General features: G+C 35.0%; 1 protein-coding gene across 20 annotated transcripts in view; it reads right to left on the reverse strand.

Annotated features, from left to right (window-relative positions):
- LOC144252070 (phosphatidylinositol 4,5-bisphosphate 3-kinase catalytic subunit delta isoform-like) overlaps positions 1–22,957 on the reverse strand; it is a 132,174-nt gene that overhangs the window by 77,888 nt on the left and 31,329 nt on the right. For 16 of the 20 annotated variants that reach the window (XM_077794608.1, XM_077794612.1, XM_077794625.1 and 13 more), the window contains exon 2: positions 20,728–20,842. The exons of the other annotated variants lie outside the window; for them this stretch is intronic. The gene's annotated coding sequence lies outside the window, so the exon portion shown is untranslated. The remainder of the gene's footprint in view (positions 1–20,727; positions 20,843–22,957) is intronic. 20 annotated transcript variants of the gene reach the window in all.

Genomic DNA, 22,957 nt, shown 5'->3' on the forward strand with positions numbered 1-22,957 from the left:
TTCTAGGATCATAAATGCAATTGCTGGGGTAAAAAGATTTTTTATAACAAGCAAGCTCTGCAATTGCTCTGACAAAGAAGCATCTGTGAACTAGAGATAATGCTCATTTAAATAAATTGGCCATATAGAGCTTTATAGATTTTGTTGTACCTTATGAAACATACTTCCTTTGATGCCTTCTCATGTAGAATATTTAATTATTAAAATGAACAAGACACTCCTAAAGTCAATCAACCATTTATAGGCATCATCCATTATAAAAATTTGCTTTGTTCTTCTGAAAACTGACAAGAAGGCCAATAAAACTAATCCTAACCATCCAACAAGGTTTTAAATACTTGTTTGAGTGCTTAGTATTGAGTACTTATGTGCCAGCTGAGTTGGAAATGTAAGGATAATCCCATCTTCCTATGAAGTAAGATACATGATCATGTGAGCAGGTTAGTGGTCAAAGCATCATTTAAAATACTAAATACAGTTTTTAAAAAATGGCTGCAGGAACAGAGATGAAACAATAGTTATGATTTGAGATATAAAAGTAAGAGAAAGGGTGTAGGTGGGATTGCTACAACATAGCAACTTGTATGGCACTATAATCCAGAAGGGGCTCTGACAAATCACAACAGACTCAAGATTTTGGCACAGGGATACTTGTGGGTGCCAGCTGGCTCCTAGCCCTAGTTAGACAGGAGGCTCAAAAGGACAGAGCCTCAAAAAGGTTAATGGAATTTTGATAGGTGCAGAACAGGAGGTAAACAAAACAAAGCAAAACAAAACCTCTAAAGGGGAAAAAAAAAACAAACGGACAAAAATAGACCCCATAACCAAAGACTTCAAGCTCATCAATGTGCTGACATCATTAATTCATAAAATTTACAGAAAGATGTAAAAGATGTGGCTGAAAAACCTATTGAAAATCATAAATAACTTTGAGTATCAGAAAAAGGAGTTGGAATTTAATTCTTAATAGCCACCCTAATAGCTATGATTTACTGAGCACCTGCTCTGTGACATAATGTTGATGTGTATTATCTCATTTAATTGTCACAACTACCCTACAAGGAAGATCAAATTTATGACATTCACTTTACAAACTGAGGCTTGAAAAGGTTTATTAAGCTGTATAAGTTCATAACACTAGTTAAGTGCTAAAATTTAGATTCACATCTATAGCTCTGTAAGTCCAAAACAACCAGAACAACTAAGTTATACTCCCTTGACTGTGGAAAAAAATTGGAAGCAAAGAACATTCTTTAAAGAGAGAGACATGATCAAAACTGCACTTGTGTAAGATAAAGCATAGTTGGGGGTAGATTTCCTGCCACTTATTTTTTCAAAGCTAGCAACAGAACCTCTACTGCTTGGGGGTCTCTCGACTCAGAAAAGATTAAAGCCATTTTTTAAAAGGTTCACCTGATTAGAGCAAGCCCACTGAGGATAATTCCCTTTGGTTAATTCAAAATCAACTGATTAGGGACCTTAATTACATCTGAAAAAAATCCCTTTCACTTTGTCATATGATGTAACCTGGCTACTGGAATGGCATCCTTTGTATTCATAGGTCTTACACCACACAAAAAGGAAAGAGATCACACTAAAAATGGTGTTCTAGGGGGTCAGAAATTGTGGGGACCATCATAGAATTCGGCCTACCACATTCAACAACTTATTTGATACAATGCAGAAACAAAGACCAGTCAAATCTTTTAGCCTGAATAATTAAGAAAATATTGATGTCCTTAACAAACATGCCCATCAGGAGAAGAGGTTTAATGAGAAAGATAATGAATCTTGCATGGGGGTATTCATCTTGCAGTACTGGTGCACATCCATTTATCCTAAACCAATTGCATCTGCTCATTTCAATGGTTCCTAACATTCACTTAAAAGGTGTGGAGAGGGCTTCTTACATCTGGAACTGATTCTAATATAAAGTACACAATTTTCAAAAATGTAACAAATGGCCATGAACTTGAGAAACAATTAGTAAGTTATGTTGAAGAGTCATGTCTTCTCTTTTTAATTCAACAACAACCAGACACAGAAGTTTTTTTTTAATTGAGTTTTATTAATAAATGCTTCTTTCAGGCTCTGTTATTTCTGAGAAATATCCAAGCATTGTTTTCCCTCCAGGAATGTTTATCTTAAAACATATCCAGTAATAGCTGAATGAGTTGTTCAGCAAGTAGATAAAAGAAATACCCAAAATAACAAAGGAAATATTCAGGTTATACTGATATAAATTGAAATAAATAATCTAAACTCTCATTTTAAACCATCTGAATCAAGGCTTTGAGATTCAAGCAGATCATGTATTCCATGGTTTGCGCAGTGAAACAGAATATTAGTACAATATAGAAGAGAAATTCTTACTAGATGTCTTCTTAATACCAAGCCTTATGCTAGAAATTTCACATGTGCTATCTCATTTCATTCTGATAACTCTGACATATCATTAGCCTCATTTTTAAAAATAGATAAGGGAGTTGAAGCTGAGAATTTAAACATTTCCCCCAAGCTAGGAAGTAGGAATAGCTAGGTTCCAGGCCCAAATTTATCTTATTCTTTATATTGTGTTCTTCCACTATTAATCTTTCTTCAGTTCTCAGATAAGCTGTAACTTTCTCTATGAGGCCTTTCATGTTCATCCCCTGGATCTTCCAAGACTATGTTAGCTGCACATTCCCACCACATTTTCCTAGAATAACCAATTAGTGTCCATGTTCAATAAGTACTGGAGCTGTAGAACACAGATAGGACTCAAATCCAAGCGTTGCACTTGCTAAGTTTATAAATTTGCAAAATTGACTAAACCTCAAGACTTTTCAGTAAAATAAGAGTAATACAACTCCAGGGATACTAAGCTTAATGGATAGTTAAGAGAAAAATCTAGTGAATATGATACCCCTGTACTTATCATCCTAAAATGTTATTCCTTTTATCAGACTTTGAGATTGCCCATTTACTTTTCTGTGTTTCACATTGAATTATAAAATCATCCCTAAAACAGAAGCTATGTCTTCTGAGGTGTAATTTTTCCTTGAACTTAGCACTGTGCCTATCTGTTACATGGGAGGGACTCAACAACTTCTTTTGGGAGAGGGAAGAGAGGATGGAAGAAAGAAAGGGAAGGAAATAAAGGAGGAGAAAGAGAGGGAAAATGGAAGTAGGGAGGGAGGGATGAGGCTGCCTATTATACAGGTGTTCTTATTTTCCTTGGCACAGCCTCAATAAAAGTGAGAATGCATGCAGATGAAAATAAACTATTATATCCCTTGAATTATATCTAAGCATCAGAAGCCTTAGAAAGTGGAGTTTGTTAACACATCCTTAATGCCAAATACAGTCTAGAAACCTGATAGTTAACTGGTGCCTAAACAAGGACAGAGCCCAGGCAGTCTTTCAAATGTGAACATTCTCCCTCTTCAAGAGGAATGATTGCCATTCTTAGCCTTACATCTAAACATGAGTGACCTCCCTATAGCCTCAAAACTGCTCAAAGGGACTTCACCACCACTGCATGGAACTCAGTTCTGTTAACCAGTTAGGTGAGTTTAGAAGTGGATCCTTCCTTAGTCTCCAGATGAGACTTCATTCAGCCCCTTTGATTTCAACCTCTGAAAACCCAGCAGAAATCCAGCCCCACCATGCTTGGACTTCCAGCCTACAGAACTTCAAGCTAATAAATGGTTGTTTGAAGCCACAGCCCTGGTAATGTTACCAAGGAAAACCCTAAATAAACACTACAGCTTAAAAAATGCCCCCTCCTAGACAACTACTAACTCCAGTGCTCTTATGGAAAATGCCCAAGGCTCACATTATTTATTTGATTCATCTCAGCTATGACTATTTCCACTTTGTCACCTTCAGCTTCTAGGAGGCCAGTCCCTGCTTTTATTTTTCTGATGGAAAGACCACACTTGGATTTGACTACATGTTATTTGTACCAATTTGAAGGCCTGTGTGCCAGAAAGAACAAAGTATCCAAAAGATTGTGCTTCATTAATACAGGGTTAAGTAGTTCAGGAACTCATAGGCCATGACATTTTCCTATTTCTTATAACAAAGGCCACCTTAAAGGTAAAAATGCAAATTAGGCAGAAGTAACCACAGAGAGGAGAAGGGAATAGATGATCCCTATTTATTTGTGATGCAAAAATCCATTATTAGGAACAAATCTCAGACAGATTTGTGGATGCTGCATTATTCACCAAGCCCCACTGCACTCAGGAAGTGACGTTTAAATATTGAAAGTCTGATTGGGAGACAGAAGTGGCTTTCTGCTCTGTCCTGTGATTGCCTTGCCTGATTTTTCTCATGAACAATGTATCACTGGAACTTTTGACTATGATAGAGTGTACCCTCCTGGGAGTTCTGCCCTTAAGACTAGGACTACAGCTCTGCAGGAGCTACCTGATGGAGTACTTCATACATCTCCTCTGCACCTGTCATCTCCTCTTGCCTTGTCAAGCCCTGGAGTGGAACTTATGAGTCTCTTCCCAGCCTGTCTCCCTCCAACCTACTGCCTCTTGCACATTACAGCAGCCTAATGAGTTGAAGAGCCAGAGCCAGCCCCAGCTTCTTATTACAATCACATTCCATTTCCTTCAAATAAACCTTGCTCAGAACAAAAGCAGGGCCTTCTGGGCACAGCCTTTGTTGTGGATGTTTAATCATAACATTTTGGTGGGACCCAGAATATTATGATGATTGCTTTTAAGTAATTTGCAACATACATGCTTAGCAGATGATGTAACTGCAGTTTGGTGCTGTGCTTCTTGTTCCGTAGCTTTATGTGGCATAGCTTTCTATGACAGTATACTTTACAAATGCAAACAGATGTATTTCCCACGACCTTAACCCTGACAAATAGAGTTGTTTTATGTATTTCCCAGTTAAATTTTTTGAGTGTTTCAAAGTCTCATATGATCTCTCAGTACTTGTGTTTTTCAGTTTTAATTATTTTAGATATTTCAAGAATGTCATAATACTAATGAAATAGTAGGATAACAAGAATAGTTTTAAAAATATAGTCTATGGCTTTTAAGAATTTATTTTGAACATGTTAATTTCCCTTAAACTTTCCTCTCAACTAAAATGATAGGAAAGAGCTTTTGAAATATAGTATGCTATCAAAAAGAATACCCGAGGAGGGAAAACATGTACAATAAGGTTTGTCTGAATACAGATGTAAAAATCTAGCAAGGATAATTCAAAATACATTAAGATCACTCCATAACAAATAAGTGAGATTTATCCTAAATGAGCTGATATATAGTCTATTAAAACCATCCCAACTCAAATGCCATAAATGTTTCAACTAACCATTTTCTGTTTTATGAAGTTTTTCCTCATTCTAAGATCTAAAGAGACAAAAAGAGTTTTGAATAGCTGAGAGTGCATCTTATTTATGCCTGCTAATAAAGGCATTTTTCCAATGGATCCTTACCAGTGTAGTGACTAAGAGTACTGGCTTTCAAATCAGATGGGCTTCAGATTAGCACATTGTTTAAAGCTTGTTACATCTGATTTTAAAATTGCAACTTCTTATTTTGAAATAGTTTTAGGCTTCAAGAATGTCCAGAAATAGTACAGACAGTTCTCATGTACCCATCACCCAGTTTCCCCTAATTATATCATCTCACTTAGCCACAGGATATTGTAAAACCAGGAAGCTGATGTTGGTACAACACAGTATAAAGTGCAGAGCTTATTTGGATTTCATCAGACTTTGCATTGACTATTATTTGAGGGGAATGTGTGTGTGTGCATAGATAGTTCTACGATTGGTATAATCATTGCCACAATGAAGCTAAAGAATTTCTTTATCACCACAAAGAAACTCCCCTGGAGTATACCCAAAAAGTCATATCCTGCCCCCAAACTCAACATCTCACAACAATAGACCCATTCACCATTACAGATGTGTCACTTCAATAATCTTACATGAATGGAATCATTCAGTATGTAATCTTTTAAGACTGGATTCTTTCATTCAGCATAACTCCTTTAAGATCTATCCAAGTTGTTATTTGTGTCAATAGTTAATTCTATTGAGTTGAGTAGTATTCAGTATTATAGATATTTCAGTTTGTTGTCCATACAACTTCTATAGGATATTTGGGTAGTTACCAGTTTTTTTTTTTATTTTGTTTTTGTTTTTTGGTATTGGGGACTGAACCCAGAGATGCTTTAGTACTGAGCTACATCCCCAGCCTTTTTTATTGTTTATTTTGACACAGAGCCTTGCTAAGTTGCTTAGGGCCTTGCTAAATTGCTAAGGCTGATCTTGAACTTGCAATTGTCCTTCCTCAACCTCCTGAGTCTCTGAGATTACAGGTGTGCACCACTGTGCCTTGATTTGTCTGCAGTTTTTGACTGTTTCATGTACAAATGAGTTCAGGGTGTATCTCAGTGGTAAAGTACTTTCCTAGTGTGCTTGAGGACTTGGGTTCAATCCCCAGCAGCACAAAAGAAGAAAAAAGAAAAAAAGAAAACTATTATGAATATTCATATGCAGATTTCCTTAATTTTGTATTAACCCATTAATTGTATAAATTAATATGACATTTCTATACACGCATGTATCTATCATGCCTTGATTGTATCCATCGTCTCTTGTTCTCTTCTTCTTTCCTGCTCCTTCCAGTTACTAATAGCCCCTCTTCTATATATATATACACACACTCTTCTAAATATATACACCCTTCTAAAAGTAGAAATATATTATATTTTATATATTATACTAGATATATATAACATAAAGTATATATAATATATTATGTATAATATATATAAAGTATATAATATATTATATATATATTCCACATATGAGGAGGAATATGGAATACTTGTTTTTCAGTGTATGACTTATTTTGCTTAACATGATGTCTTTCACCTCCATTCATTTTCCTTTAAATGACATGATTTCATTCTTCTTTATAAGTGAATAATGCTCCAATGTGTTTATATACCAAGTTTTCTTTAACAATTCATCTATGAGTGAACATGTAGTTTGATTCCACACCTTAGCTATTGTGAATGGTGTCACAATAAATATGGGTATGCAAGTATCTCTTTTGTATGCTGACTTCATTTCCTCTGGAGATATACCCAGAGGCGGTGTAGCTGTATCATATAATAGTTCTATGTTTAGCTTTTTGCATAACCTCCATATTGTTTTCCCTAGTAGCTATACTAATTTACATTTTCACCAACAGGATACAAGTGTTCTTTTTTCCTGTACATTCCCATCAGCATTATTTAATTTTTATTGGGTTTTAGATAATAACCGTTCTGACCAGGGTGAGATGCAATTTCATTGTACTTTTCATTAGCATTTCCCAGAGGGCTGAATATATTGAGCCTTTTTTTTCATATATTTATTGGCCATTTACCTTTCTTTTGAGAAGTATCTGTTCAGATCATTGCCCATTTTTTGGCTGGATTATTTGTTCTATTATTGTTGGGGGAGGGGGTTATTTGTTTGTTTATTTTTGGTTCTTTACACATTCTAGATATTACTCCTCTGTCAGGTGAATACCTGACAAAGATTTTCTCCTGTTAGTTTTCTCTTTACTCTGTTAATGTTTTCTTTGCTGTACAGAAATTTTTAATTTGTAGGCCCATTTGTAGATTTTTGTTTTTGTTTCTTGAGCTCTTTGAATTATATTTAGGAAAACATTGTCTGTGCCAATATCTTAAAGTGTTTTCTATATGTTTTGCTTTGTTTTTCCTACTGCTCATTCCTTCTATCCTTTTCTCTCAGGACTGAAGATGAAACCAGGGCACTCAACCATTGAGTTACATCCTCAGCTCTTTTTTAAAAATAATGTTATTATATTTTTTATCCATTTATTTTTTTATATGGTTCTGAGGATCTAATCCAGTGCCTCACACATGCTAGGCAAGCACTCTACCACTCAGCTACAACTGCAGTCCCTCAGCTCTTTTTTTAAAATTTATTTGTTCATTTTTTATATGTTTACATGACAGTAAAATGTATGTTGACATGTTATACATATATGGAGTGCCACCTCCCATTCTTCTGATTGTACCTAATGTGGAATTACATTGGTCTTGTATTCATATATGAACATAGAAAAGTAATGTCCAATTCATGCTACCGTATTTCCTATCCCCATTCCCACTCCCTGTTTCTCTTTGTCTATCCAAAGTACTTTTATTTTTCCTTACCCCTCCTGTTATTGGGAATTAGCATCTGCATATCAGAGAGAACATTCAGCCGTTGGGTTTTGGGATTGGCTTATTTTACTTAGCATGAAGTCTCTAATTCCATCCATTTACCAGCAAATGCCATAATTTCATTTCCCTTTATGTTTGAGTAATATTTCATTATGTATATATACCACATTTTCTTTATCCATTCATCTGTTGAAGGACACCTGGACTGGTTCCATAGTTTAGCTATTGTGATTTGAGTTGCTATATACATTGATGTGGCAATATTACTATTGTAGGTTGATTTTAAGTTCTTTAAGTACATATCAAGGGATGGGATAACTAGGTCAAATGGTGGTTCCATTCTGAGTTTTTGGAGGAATTTCCATACTACTTCCAGAGTGGTTGCAGCAATATGCAGTCCTACCAGCAATTTATTGTTACTTTATTCTTAATAATTGTCATTCTGACTGGAATGAGGTGAAATCTCAGTGTAGTTTTATTTTGCATTTCTCTAGTTGATAGAGATGTTGAACATTTTTTCATATATTTGTTGACCAATTATATTTCTTCTTCTATGAAGTACCTATTGCCCATTTATTGATTGGGTTATTTGGGGAGGGTTTTGGTGTTAAGTTTTTGAGTTCTTTATAAATCCTAAAGATTAATGCTCTATCTAGGTGCGGGTAGCAAAAATTTTCTCCCTTTCGTGGGCCCTCTCTTCACATTATTGAGTCTTTCCTTTTCTGTGGAACTGAACAGACACTTCTCAGAAGAGGATATACAATCAATCAACAAACATATAAAAAAATTCAACATCTCGAGCAATTAGAGAAATGCAAATCAAAACCACCCTAAGATTTCGTCTCACTCCAGTCAGAATGGCCTCTATCAAGAATATAAACAACAATAAGTGTTGATGAGAATGTGGGGGAAAAGACACACTCCGACATTGCTGGTGGGATTGCAAATTGGTGCAGCCAATCTGAATAGCAGTATGGAGATTCCTTGGAAAACTTGGAATGGAACTACCATTTGACCCAGCTATCCCACTCCTTGGTTTATACCCAAAGGACTTAAAAACAGCATACTACAAGAACACAGTCACATCAATGTTTATAGCAACACAATTAACAATAGCTAAATTGTGGAACCAAACTAGAGGCCCTTCAGTAGATGAATGGACAGGGAAGCTTTGCTATGTATACACAGTGGAACAATACTCAACATTAAAAGAGAATAAAATCATGCATTTGCAGGTAAATGGATGAAGTTAGAGAATATAATGCTAAGTGAAGCAAGCCAATCCCAAAAAACCAAAGGCCAAATGTTTTCTTTGCTATGAGGAGGCTGACACATAATGGTGATGGGGGGTGGGGAGCATGGGAGGAATGGAGGAACTTTAGATAGGGCAAAGGGGAGGGAGGGGAAAGGAGAGGGCAAGAAGGGAATAGGAATGATGGTGGAGTGAGACAGATATCATTACGCTAAATACATGTATGAAGACTCAAATGGTGTGAAAATACTTTGTGTATAGTGATTTGAAAAATTGTGCTCTAAATGTGTAATATGAAATGAATTACATTCTACCATCATGTATAACAAATTAGAATAAATAAATAATTTAATAAAAAAGAAGCTTTTTAGTTCTGATAACATCCCATTTGTTGGTTCTTGAATTTCAGACTTCTTTAGGAGTCTTGCTAAGGAAGTTGGTTCCTAAGCTGACATGATAGAGATTTGGGCATACATTTTCTTCTTTTAGGCACAGGGTCTCTGGTTTAATGCCTAGATCCACTTTGAATTGAGTTCTTTGCAGGGTTAGAGACAGGGATCTAATTTCATTTTGCTGCATATGGGCTTACAGTTTTCCCAGCATCATTTGTTGAAGAGGCTCTCTTTTCTCCAAAGTATATTTTTGGAATCTTTGTCTAGTGCGAGATAACTGTGTTTATGTGGGTTTGTCTCTGTGTCTTCTATTCTCTACCATTGGACTACATGTCTGTTTTGGTACCAATACCATGCCATTTTTTTTTTTTTGCTATAACTGTGTCGTATAATATAAAGTCTGGTATTGTGACACCTCCTGCTTCACTTTTCTTACTAAGCATTGCTTTGGTTATTCTGGGTCTCTTATTTTTCCAAATGAATTTCATCAGTGCTTTTTCTATTTCAATGAAAAATGTCATTAAAATTTTAATAGGAATTGCATTGAATTTGTACAGCTCTTTTGGTAGTATGGCCATTTAGACAATATTAATTCTGCCTATTCAAGAACAATGTTTTTTCATCTTCTAAGATCTTCTTCAATTCATTTATTTAGTGTTCTGTAGTTTTTATTAAAGAGGTCTTTTACTTGTGTTTTTTATTTTTTTAGATTGATTCCAAAATATTTTTTTAGGCTATTGTGAATGGGGTGGTTTTCCTAATTTCTTTTTCAGCTGATTCATCACTGATATATAGGAACACGATTAATTTATGAGTGTTAATTTTATACCCTGCTATTTGGCTGAATTCATTTATGGGTTCTAGTAGTTTTCTGCTGTAACTTTTTGTGTCTTCTAAATATATATTCATGTCATTGGCAAAAAGGGATTGAGTTTGAGTTTCTCTCTTTCTATTCATACCTCTTTCTTTCTTCTGTCTAATTGCTCTTGCTAGAGTTTCAAAGATGATGTTCCTCGGCTTTTTATTTCTTATTTTGAGACAGGGTCTCTTTAACTGTCCAGAGTGGGCTTTGAACTTGTGAGTCTCCTACCTCAACCTCTGGAGTCTCTGAAATTATAACTGTGCACCACCATGCCCAGCTTTATCTGTTTACTTCTAGTAAAAATTCAATGTTTCAGCTGTTACCTTAAGGGTTCGGGGGGCATTTGACTAGATTTTTGTACAGGGAGAGACACAAGGATCTAGTTTCAATCTTCTGCATGCAGATATTTGGTTTTCCTAACACCATTTGTTGAAGAGACTCTCTTTTCTCCAATTTATATTTTTGGCAACTTTGTAAAGAATCATCTGGTGGTAGATAAGTAGGTTTTTTTCTGGGTCCTCTGTTCTGTTCCATTGATTTGTAGGTCTATTTTTATGTCAATATCATGCTGTCTTTGTTACTGATTCTGTAGCATGTTTTAAAATCAGGCATTGTGATGCCTCCAGCATTGCTCTTTTTCTTAGGATTATTTTGGTTCTTGGGGGTCTTTTGTGCTTCCATATAAATTTTAGGATTTAATTTTTTTCTGTGAAGAAAGCCATTTTAATAGAGATTGCATTGAACCTGCAGATCATTTTCAGAAGTATGGCCATTTTAACAATATTAATTATCTTCAATCATGAACATGGGAAATGATTTCTACCTTTTAGTATCTTCTTCCATTTCTTTATAGAGTATTTTCTAATTTTCATTGTGTAGGTGTTTTACCTGCTTAGCTAAGTTTATGACTAACTTTTTAAAGAATATTGTGGATGGTATTGCTGTTATAACTTTCTCATACTTCATTTATATTTATATATTTATACCCACACACACACACACACACACACATATGCACGCACGCGCGCGTGCACACACACACACACACACACACACATACATAGAAAAGCTACTGCATGAAGCCAACTTGATCATGGTGTTTGATCTTTTTAAGATGCTATTAAATGTGATTTGTAATTGAAGAATTGTTGTTAGTTCTTCAAAAGTCTGATGACATTTAGCAGTGAATTCATCTGATCATGGGCTTTTCTTTTTTGGTAATTTTTTCTATTACTACTTCAATTTTATTGATCTATTTAGTTTTTTACATTCTATAGTTTGATTTTGGTAAGTTGTGTGTTAAAAAATCTGTCTATTTCTTCTAAATTTTCACTTTATTGGCATATAGTTTTTCAAAATATTCCCTAATGATCCTTTAAATTTTAGTGATATCACCTCAAATTTTATTTACTTGAGTCTTTTCTCTGTTTCTTTTAGTAAGTTTAGTTAGAAGTTTGTCAATTTTGTTTGTCTTTTCAAAGAACCAACTCTTTTTTTCATTTATATTTTACATTGCTCTATTAATCTCTATTCCATTTATTTGTATTCTGATCTTTATTTTGTTTTTCCATCTACTGCTTTGGAGTTTGGTTACTTCAGTTTTTCTAAGACTTTGAGTACATCATTAGACTATTTAATCGAGATTTCTCTCTCTCTCTTTCTCTTCTCTCTCTCTCTCTCTCTCTCTCTCTCTCTCTCTCTCTCTCTCTCTCTCCCCCCCCCACCACCACCTCTCCTCACCCCCCACCATATGGGCACTCATTGCTATAAATTTTCTTCATAGTACTCCTTTCACTCTATCCACAGGTTCTGGTATGTTGTGTTTCCACTTATGTTTGATTCCAGGAATTTTTAAATTCCACCACCCCTGATTTCTTCAATGACCCAATGTTCACCAGAAGGGTGTTGTTTAATCTCCACATGTTTGTGTTATTTCTATAAATTCTCTTGTGTTAATTTCTGCTTTCCTTCCATTGTGATCAAATAAAATGCAAACATTATCTCAATGTTTTTGAATTTGTTAAGTACATTTGATCTATTGTATAATGTAACTCTGATGTTTCTTTGTTGAGTCTTTGAATTGATGATTTATATACTGGTGAGAGCCACCCACTATTATTGTATTGGGACCAACTCTACCTTTATGTGTAGTAGTGTTTGTATTATAAAACTTGGCTCTGATATTTGGTACATATATACTTATAATCATTATGTCTTCTTAATGAAAATGTAATGATTATAAGTATATATGTACCAAATATAAATATTGATATAAATATTGAACAGTTTGTGGCAACCTTCTGTGGTCTTTTAACTGGTCTTATCTTAATCTAATTTGTCAGACATAAGTATATAAATCAGATATGATCCTTATTTTGGATTTCATTTTCCATTTTGACATTTTCAATCTGTGTATGTTTCTGCAGGTGGGGTGAGTCTCTTGCAGGAAGCATATTGTTGGGTTTTGTTTTTTATTCCAATCAGTCAGTCTATCTTTTAATTGGTGAATTCAGACCACTTACATTTCAGGGTTATTTTCAAAAGGTATGTAGTTGTTTTATTGTTTTGCTGATTTTCTTTAGGTTGTTTGGAATTTTTACATTTATTTCTTCCTCTCTTATTCATCTTAGTTGATGGGTTCCTCTCTTTATTCATCTTATGTCTAAAGGAAAGTTAGTATAGTATATATTATATTATATATAGTATAATGAAAACTATATGACAATGTTAAATTCTTTTCTATTTTTCATTTGTGGGTCTACATTTGCAGTATCATTTATTCTTTCCCATATTCTCAAAAATTTGTTTATCTTTCTTCCTGTTATAGGTGTAGGATTCCCTTAAGTATCTTCTGTAATGCTGGTCTATCTGTCATGAATTTCCCTAATTGATGTCTATCTTATAAAGACTATTTCCTCTTTGCTTCTGAAAGATAACCTTGCTGAGTATAATAGTCTTGATTAGCAGTTTTTTTTTTTCTTTTAGGACTTGAAATATATCACAATGCCCTCTTAGCCTATAGAGATTCTTCTGAAAAGTCAATTATAATGGGTTTGCCTTTAAATGTGACTGAGCATTTCTCTCTTATAATTTTTAATATTCTTTGATATACATTTTGACAATTTAGCTATAATAAGTCATAGAGAGATTCTTTTTTGCTCATGTCTATTTGGGGTTCTAAATGCCTCCTGTGCCTGGATGTCTGTCTTCCTCAAGAAAGAAGAAAAGAAAGATTAAAACTTAAAAAGAGGTGAGAACAAAGAAGACAAACAGCAAAAATGTATTAATAGAAAATAAAACTTTCCCCCTCACTTAGCTACTCAAATGAAAGAGCAAGAATGAATGTTTGCAACTTAAGCTAATCAAAGCTTCTCTCTGAGTCTTCTTATGCCCTGTACTGCATCAACAAAGCAAAGGCTGGGGGGGGGTACTTGCCCCCTCTTCTTTCCTTTGTAATGCTCACCTGATAACTAGCAGGGGTGATCTTTAGCTAAAGCTACTTGAAAATCCTCTCAGTTGCCTTGCTCAGTGAAAAGAACTAATGCAGAAAGCAAAGTTCCCCAGGTAAAATTTCTCTCTGGAGCCTTTTGGTCCTTGCATTAGTTCTTGCATTCCAAGGGCTTAAAAAAATGCCAGTGAAGCAGCATGTCAAGGAACTAGAATGGAATGCAAAACTTCAAAAAGAGATTTCCTCCAGAGGTTTTATTGTTGTTGTTGGTGGTGGTCTTGTGTATTTGTGTTTGGATTTTGAGTGTGTGTGGATCTAAGGATTGAATTAAGTGGTATTTTTTAACCATTGAGCTGTATCTCAGTGCATTTTTATTTTTTTTTTATTTATTTATTTTTAAATTTTGAGACATGGTCTTGCTAAGTTGCTAAGGTTAGACTCAAACACAATTTTCCTGCCTTAGCCTCCTTAATCACTGGAATTACAGGTCTGTGCCACTGTGCCTGACACTAAAGGGCAGGATTAACACTGGTGGTATGGTTTATCAGAGAGCTAGCATAGAATACAAACTCTCCAAAGATTCTCTCTGAGCATTTGGGCAGCGTGTTCTGAGAACAGGTCTGACACCAGCTCTGCAGAGTATATGAGGATGCTCATGTAGCTGGAGAAAGATACTAGAGTCATAAAGGAACTGTACTGGTAAGTGAGAGCAACAGGACTCGCGTACATCTGCTGCCTCTGATGCTGGTGCTCCTGGAAATCATGTGAAATCACACCTGACTGTCACATCCCCAGGTTCACCAATTTTAACGGGAAGCTCTTCCACATCATAGTCCATTTTCCTACTCCATAGAATTTTCAGCAGGTTTGTGTGAAGTCTCACTCACAGGCCAAACTGACTCATAAGGCAGCTGTCCTTTGATCTAGTACACTGCCATGGACACAGGGTCTCAAAGAGAGGAAAATCCTGAGGCATTTGATTTCCCGAGTAGCAAGGTCAGATAATAGGGCCTTTCTCAAGATGGCTCCTGGTCACAGCACCATGAGAATATGTTGGGAAGTGCAGAGATCTTCTCCAGAGCCAGCTCACTATGCAGATTCCATGTGTCTTATCTATTTAGACTACATGGCTTAATCCTGCAGTAGTGGAGCTCACTAGGACTCTCTCTTTTTTATCTATACAGCAGCCAAAGAGATATGCCCCTTTCCCTGCCCTACTGCTTTTGTGCTATTGGTGCTAGGGTGCTCTATTTATCCCTCTATTTAACTATCCAAAAATCTATGGATTTCTTTGCTCTCCTCCATTGTATTCAGAACTCCCTTGGGTCACCTACCTCAACAAGCAGCTACATTCCTATCCTTTAGATTCTATCTCATGAAAAGCAGGTAGGTTCTGGATGCCTCTGATCTGCAATCTTGGAACTCAAGTACAGATTTCATGCACAAAGGAGATTGTTAGGTCAAATGGTTTTTGTATGTTTAAGACAAACAACTCATATATTTTCCAAAGTGGTTAAACCCTTTTAAACTCTTTGTCAGTGCTTGGTATTACCAGTATTTTATAATTTGCCTTTTCTAGTAGGTGTTTTGTGGTAACAAATGTAACTTTAATTTGCATTTCCCTAGAAGACGATGCTGAATATTTTTTATGTATTTATTTGCCAACAGTATATCATCTCTAGACAAGCATCTGTTCAAGATTTTTGCCCATATTCCAATTGAAGTGCTTATTTTCTTACTACTGAGTTCATAAAAATCTTTATGTATTTTGGATACAAGTTCTTCATTAGATGTGGTTTACAAATATTTTATCTCACTCTATAGCTTGTTTTTTCATCCCTTTAGCAAGTATTTCACAAATCAAAATCTTTAAATTTTGATAAAGTCTAATTTATCAATTTTGTTTCTTCATTAGTGCAGGACAGGGTTAAAGATTAGGTCTCTATGCATAGGCTTAACCTGAAAAGAGAGGACATTACTGCAGCACAGGGATTCAAGGGTTGTTGTGGACTGAATTGTGTTCACTGCCAAATTCACATGTTAAAGCCCTAGTCCCAGTGTAACTGTTATAGTTTAGATATGAGGTATATACAACCCAACATCAAGCAGCTACACTTTTTTCTCAGCAGCACATGGATCCTTTTCAAAAATAGATCATATATTATGTCACAGGGCAACTCTTAGACAATATAAAGGAGTAGAGATAATATCATGCATCTTGTGTGATCATAATGGAATGAAACTGAAAATCAATGATAAGAGAAGGAAGGAAAAATCTGGCATCACTTGGAGAATGAACAATAGGTTGCTGAATGATCAATGGGTTTTAGAAGACATCAAGGAGGAAATTAAAAACTTCTTAGAGTTAAATGAAAACACAGACACAACATATCGGAATCTATGGGACACATTGAAAGCAGTTCTAAGAGGAAAATTTATTGCTTGGAGTTCATTCCTTAAAAAAAGAAAAAACCAACAAATAAATGATCTCATACTTCATCTCAAAATCCTAGAAAAAGAAGAGCAAAACAACAGCAAAAAAGTAGAAGGCAAGAAATAATTAAAATCAGAGCTGAAAGTAATGAAATCGAAACAAAAGAAACAATTGAAAAAATTGACAAAACTAAAAGTTGGTTCTTTGAAAAAATAAATAAAATTGACAGACCCTTAGCCATGCTAACGAAGAGAAGAAGAGAGAGAACCCAAATTACTAGCATACGGGATGAAAAAGGCAATATCACAACAGACACTTCAGAAATACAGAAGATAATCAGAAATTATTTTGAATCCTTATACTCCAATAAAATAGAAGATAGTGAAGGCACAGATAAATTTCTTAAGTCATATGATCTGCCCAGATTGAGTCAGGAGGATATAGACAACCTAAACAGACTAATAACAATAGAGGAAATAGAAGAAACCATCAAAAGACTACCAACTAAGAAAAGCCCAGGACCGGATGGGTATACAGCAGAGTTTTACAAAACCTTTAAAGAGGAACTAACACCAATACTTTTCAAGCTATTTCAGGAAATAGAAAAAGAGGGAGAACTTCCAAATACATTCTACGAGGCCAACATCACTCTGATGCCTAAACCAGACAAAGACACTTCAAAGAAAGAAAGCTACAGACCAATATCTCTAATGAACCTAGATGCAAAAATCCTCAATAAAATTCTGGCGAATCGGATTCAAAAACATATCAAAAAAAAATTATACACCATGATCAAGTAGGATTCATCCCTGGGATGCAAAGCTGGTTCAATATACGGAAATCAATAAATGTTATTCACCACATCAATACACTTAAAAATAAGAACCATATGATCATCTCGATAGATGCAGAAAAAGCATTCGACAAAGTACAGCATCCCTTTATGTTCAAAACTCTAGAAAAATTAGGGATAACAGGATCATACCTCAACATTGTAAAAGCAATCTATGATAAGCCACAGGCCAGCATCATTCTGAATGGAGAAAAATTGAAGGCATTCTCTCTAAGATCTGGTACAAGACAGGGATGCCCTCTCTCACCACTTCTGTTCAACATAGTGGACCAATGGTACAGAATAGAGGACACAGTAACCAATCCACAAAACTACAACTATCTTATATTTGATAAAGGGGCTAAAAGCATGCAATGGAGGAAGGATAGCATCTTCAACAAATGGTGCTGGGAAAACTGGAAATCCATTTGCATCAAAATGAAACTGAATCCCTTCCTCTCACCATGCACAAAAGTTAACTCAAAATGGATCAAGGAGCTTGATATTAAATCAGAGACACGGCGTCTGATAGAAGAAAAAGTTGGCTATGATCTACATACTGTGGGGTCGGGCTCCAAATTCCTCAATAGGACACCCATAGCATAAGAGTTAACAACTAGAATCAACAAATGGGACTTACTCAAACTAAAAAGTTTTTTCTCAGCAAAAGAAACAATGAGAGAGATAAACAGAGAGCCTACATCCTGGGAACAAATCTTTACTCCACACACTTCAGATAGAGCCCTAATATCCAGAGTATACAAAGAACTCAAAAAAAATAGACAATAAAATAACAAATAATAGAATCAATAAATGGGGCAAGGACCTGAACAGACACTTCTCAGAGGAGGACATACAATCAATCAATAAGTACATGAAAAAATGCTCACCATTGCTAGCAGTCAGAGAAATGCAAATCAAAACTACCCTAAGATACCATCTCACTCCAGTAAGATTGGCAGCCATCATGAAGTCCAACAACAACAAGTGCTGACGAGGATGCGGGGAAAAGGGTACACTTGTTCATTGTTGGTGGGACTGCAAATTGGTGCAGCCAATTTGGAAAGCAGTATGGACATTTCTTGGAAAGCTGGGAATGGAACCACCATTTGACCCAGCTATTCCCCTTCTGGGTCTAATCCCTAAAGACCTAATAAGAGCATGCTACAGGGACACTGCTACATCGATGTTCATACCAGCACAATTCACGATAGCAAGATTGTGGAACCAACCTAGATGCCCTTCAATCGATGAATGGATAAAAAAATGTGGCATTTATACACAATGGAGTATTACTCTGCATTAAGAAATGACAAAAATCATAGAATTTGGAGGGAAATGGATGGCATTAGAGCAGATTATGCTAAGTGAACCTAGCCAATCCTTAAAAAACAAATGCCAAATGACTTCTTTGATATAAGGGGAGTAACTAAGGACAGAGTAGGGACGAAGAGCAGGAGAAGAAGATTAACATTAAATAGGGATGAGAGGTGGGAGGGAAAGGGAGAGGGAAGGGAAATTGCAGGGAAAGGGAAGGTGATCCTCAGGGTTATACAAAATTACATACAAGAGGAAGTGAGGGATAAGGGAAGAATAATACAAGTGGAATAAATGTTTTACAGTAGAGGGGGTCAAGAGAGAAGAGGGGAGGGGAGGGGAGGGGAGGGGGGATAGTAGAGGATAGGATAGAGAGCAGAATTCATCAGACACTAGAATGGCAATGTGTAAATCAATGGAAATGTAACTGATGTAACTGTTGTGATTCAGCAATCTGTATACGGGGTAAAAATGGAAGTTCATAACCCTTTTGAATCAAATTGTGAAATATGATATATCAAGAAAGATGTAATGTTTTGAAAGACCAACAATAAAAAAGAAAAAAAAAGAAAAGAATGGAAGTAGAAAGACCATGCTCACAATCGGTGTGAATATACTTTGTATACAACCAGAGATATGAAAAATTTGTGTAATATGAATTGGAATGCATTCCACTGTCATATGTAAATTTTAAAAATTAATTAAAAAACAAACTAAAAGGATGCATAGGCTATGTTGTCATGTTAATATACAGAAGAGACTTCAGAACAAGAATTAGCAGAGATTTAGAATACTGTCCTATGAAAAGGTTTCAATCATAAAAACAACATAATCCTAGAGATGTAGGCAACAAATAATAAAGTTTCAAATGAATGAATAAAAAATTGATAGAAAAGCAAAGAAAAAGAAACAAATTCACAGTTACACATATTTCAGTATTCCTGTCTCAATACTTGACAGAAAACATAGAAAAATTTTAGTTATGAAATGCATACCTGTTATAAATACAGTAAATTGACTTGACCTAATTAAATTTATTAAAATACCACAAAAGAGCAGCAGAATACAACTTTTTTACAAGTACACATGGGACATTTACCAAGGCAGACCACATTCCAGGCCACAAAGCCATTCTCCATGAATTTTAAATGATTCAAAGCACACAAAATGTATTCCCTGACCACATAAGAATTAGAAAATTCCAGAAAGGTTCCTGGAAATTTTCCAGAGTTGGAAATTAAATAGCATAATGTTTAATAATCCATGGTCAAAGAATAAATCAATGAGGTTGTTAGGAAATTTTTCAATTGAATGGAAATGGAAATACAACATTTTAATTTTGTAAGAAGCCACTTAAAGCATTACATATGAAGAAATTTATATAGAAGTAAACAAATATATAATAAAAAAGAATGATTTTTGATGGCCTATTTCTACCTTAAAATATTTTTAAAGTACGGAAAAAAAACACAAAGTAAGCAAAATAATATTAAGGAACTGAAATTAACTAAATGGAAAACAAGAGCAATAGAGAAAATTAACAAAAAATGAAAAATACTTCTTTAAGAAGATCAATCAAATTGACAAACCTCTAACAATATGAACAAAAACAAAGAGTTTACATATTAACACTATCAGGAATGTCTTTAGCTGATATGGCTAAAGATACTACATAAAGTAAAGAAATATAAATAACATTTGAAATAAATTTTATAATTTATATTAAAATAGACAATGTTTTGAAGACATTACCAAAACTCATTCAAGAAGAGATAACCTAAATAGCCTTATACTTATTAAAGAAAATGAATTTATAATTTAAAACCTGCCCAGAAACAAAACTCAAAATCCAGTCAAAATACAGTTATCCCATACTAGACAAAGGTACCATAAACATACATTAAAGAAAAGAGCTTCTTCAACAAATGGTTTGGGGAAAGAGGAAAACCATATATAGCAAAATGAAATTAGACCCCATCTCTCACCTTGCACAAAACTCAACTCCAGGCATTAGACGGGAGACCCTGAGCCTAATAGAAGAAAAAGTAGGCCCAAATCTCCATCAGATCAGCTTAGAAAATGAATTCCTCAACGAGACTCCTAAAACACAAGAAGTAAAATCAAGAATCAATAAATGGAATCAAACTAAACATTGAAATGGTATCTTCACAGTAAAGGAAAAAATCAAGAACATGAATAGAGAGCCTACAGAATGGGAGAAAATCTTTGCCAACTGCACCTCAGATAGAGCATTCATCTCCAGCATATGTAAAGGACTCAAAAAACTTAACACCAGAGGAAAAAAAAATAACCCAATCAATAAGTGAATAGCCACTTCACAGAAGAAGAAATAGGACCAGATAATAAACATATGAAAAAAATGTTCAACATCTCTAGCAAATTGGAGAAATGCAAATTAAAACCACACTGTGATTTTCTTTCACTATAGTCAGAATGGCATTTATCAAGAATACAAGTAACAATAAATGTTGGTGAGGATGTAAGGAAAAAGGTACACTCATTCATTGCCAATGGGACTGCAAATGGGTACAACCACTTTGGAAATTATGGAGATTCATTAGAAAACTTGGAATAGAACCACCATTTGTCCCAGTTATCCCACTCCTTCCTATACTCAAATGACTTAAAATCAGCATACTATAGTGATGTGGCCACATCAATGTTTATAGCAACTCATTTCACAATAATTAAGCTATGGAACCAACCTAGTTGCTCTTCAACAGATTAATGGATAAAGGAAATGTGGTAATATACACAATGGAATATTAGTCAGCCATAAAGAAGAATGAAATAAGGACCTTTGCCAGTAAATGGATGGAAGTATAGACTATCATGGTAAGTGAAATAAGCCAATCCTAAAACACCAAAGGTGGAATGTTCTCTCTGATATGTGGATGCTAACTCACAATAAGTAGGGGGAGGAGGATGGCAATTCACTGGATTAGACAAAGGGAAATGAATAGATGGGAGAGGGGATGGGACTAGGAAGGATAGTAGAATGAACAGGATGTTACTTTCCTATGTTCATATATGAGTACACGACCAGTGTAATTCCACATCATGTACTACCACAAAAATGGGAAGTTATATTTCATGTATATATGATATGTCAAAATATATTCTACTGCCATGTATAACTAAAAAGAACAAGCTAATTAAAAAAACAGTCAATATTATTGGTTGATGAATGAATGCCAATTCTACAAAAAAACTTCCACAAAATATTGGAATATCCCAGAATTATTTTTTAAAAGGCTAGTATTACCCTGATATGAAAAGTGTTAGACTATTAAGAAAAACTGAAAGTTATACATCTCCTAAAGATCTTGACTTAAGAATACAGGAGAACTCTCAAATCTGTAATAAGAAAATAAGGAACAGATTAAAAATTGGTGAATTTAAACAGATACTAGTATAAATTCTCCTTCAAATATTTTATCAAATCCAAATGGTGGAGAAATTTGGGCCTAGACTTTTCTTTGTAGGTAGTTTTGTTTGGTTTGGTTGGTTTTTGATTTGTTTTGTTTGTTTTTGTTGCTGTTTTGCTAATTCCATCTCTCGTAAATCCATTCAGATTGTCTGTATATTTTTTAGACAGTTTTAGCAGTTTTTGTCTTTCTGACATTTTATCCATTTCTTCTGTGGTGTTTATGACAAAATACCTGAGTCTGGGTACTTTATAAAGTAGATGTTTGTCTCATGATTCTGGTAGCTGGAAAATCCAAATGGCACAGCACTAGCATCCTGGCAAAAGCTCTCTGACTGTTCCACAAAATAGTGAAGAAGCAAAAACAAAATTGATCAGGAACACATTTATGAGCTAGGAAGCAAGAGACTATAGAGAGACCAAGTTTGCTATTTTATAATAACTCACTCTTGTAGGAATCAATCCATTCCTACAAGACCTGACCCATTCCCATAAGATAGCATTAATACATCCATGATAACTGAGTTAACATAGGCTAACTACCTTCCAATAGGCCTGGCCTCTTTAAGGGTTCCTCCTCTTCCACACCACCATACTGAATACCAGGCTTCTACCACATGAACCTTTGTGGGATAAACTTTATCTAGACCATAGCATAGCTAAGTTGTCTAATTTATTGGCATGCCATTTCTCCATAATACATTTTTCTTTTCATAGAGTTGATAGTAATGCCCCCTTTCTAAAATCTGATTCTAGTATTTGAGCCT

Source organism: Urocitellus parryii, unplaced genomic scaffold (genome assembly GCF_045843805.1).
Source record: "Urocitellus parryii isolate mUroPar1 unplaced genomic scaffold, mUroPar1.hap1 Scaffold_37, whole genome shotgun sequence".
Lineage (NCBI taxonomy): Eukaryota > Metazoa > Chordata > Mammalia > Rodentia > Sciuridae > Urocitellus > Urocitellus parryii.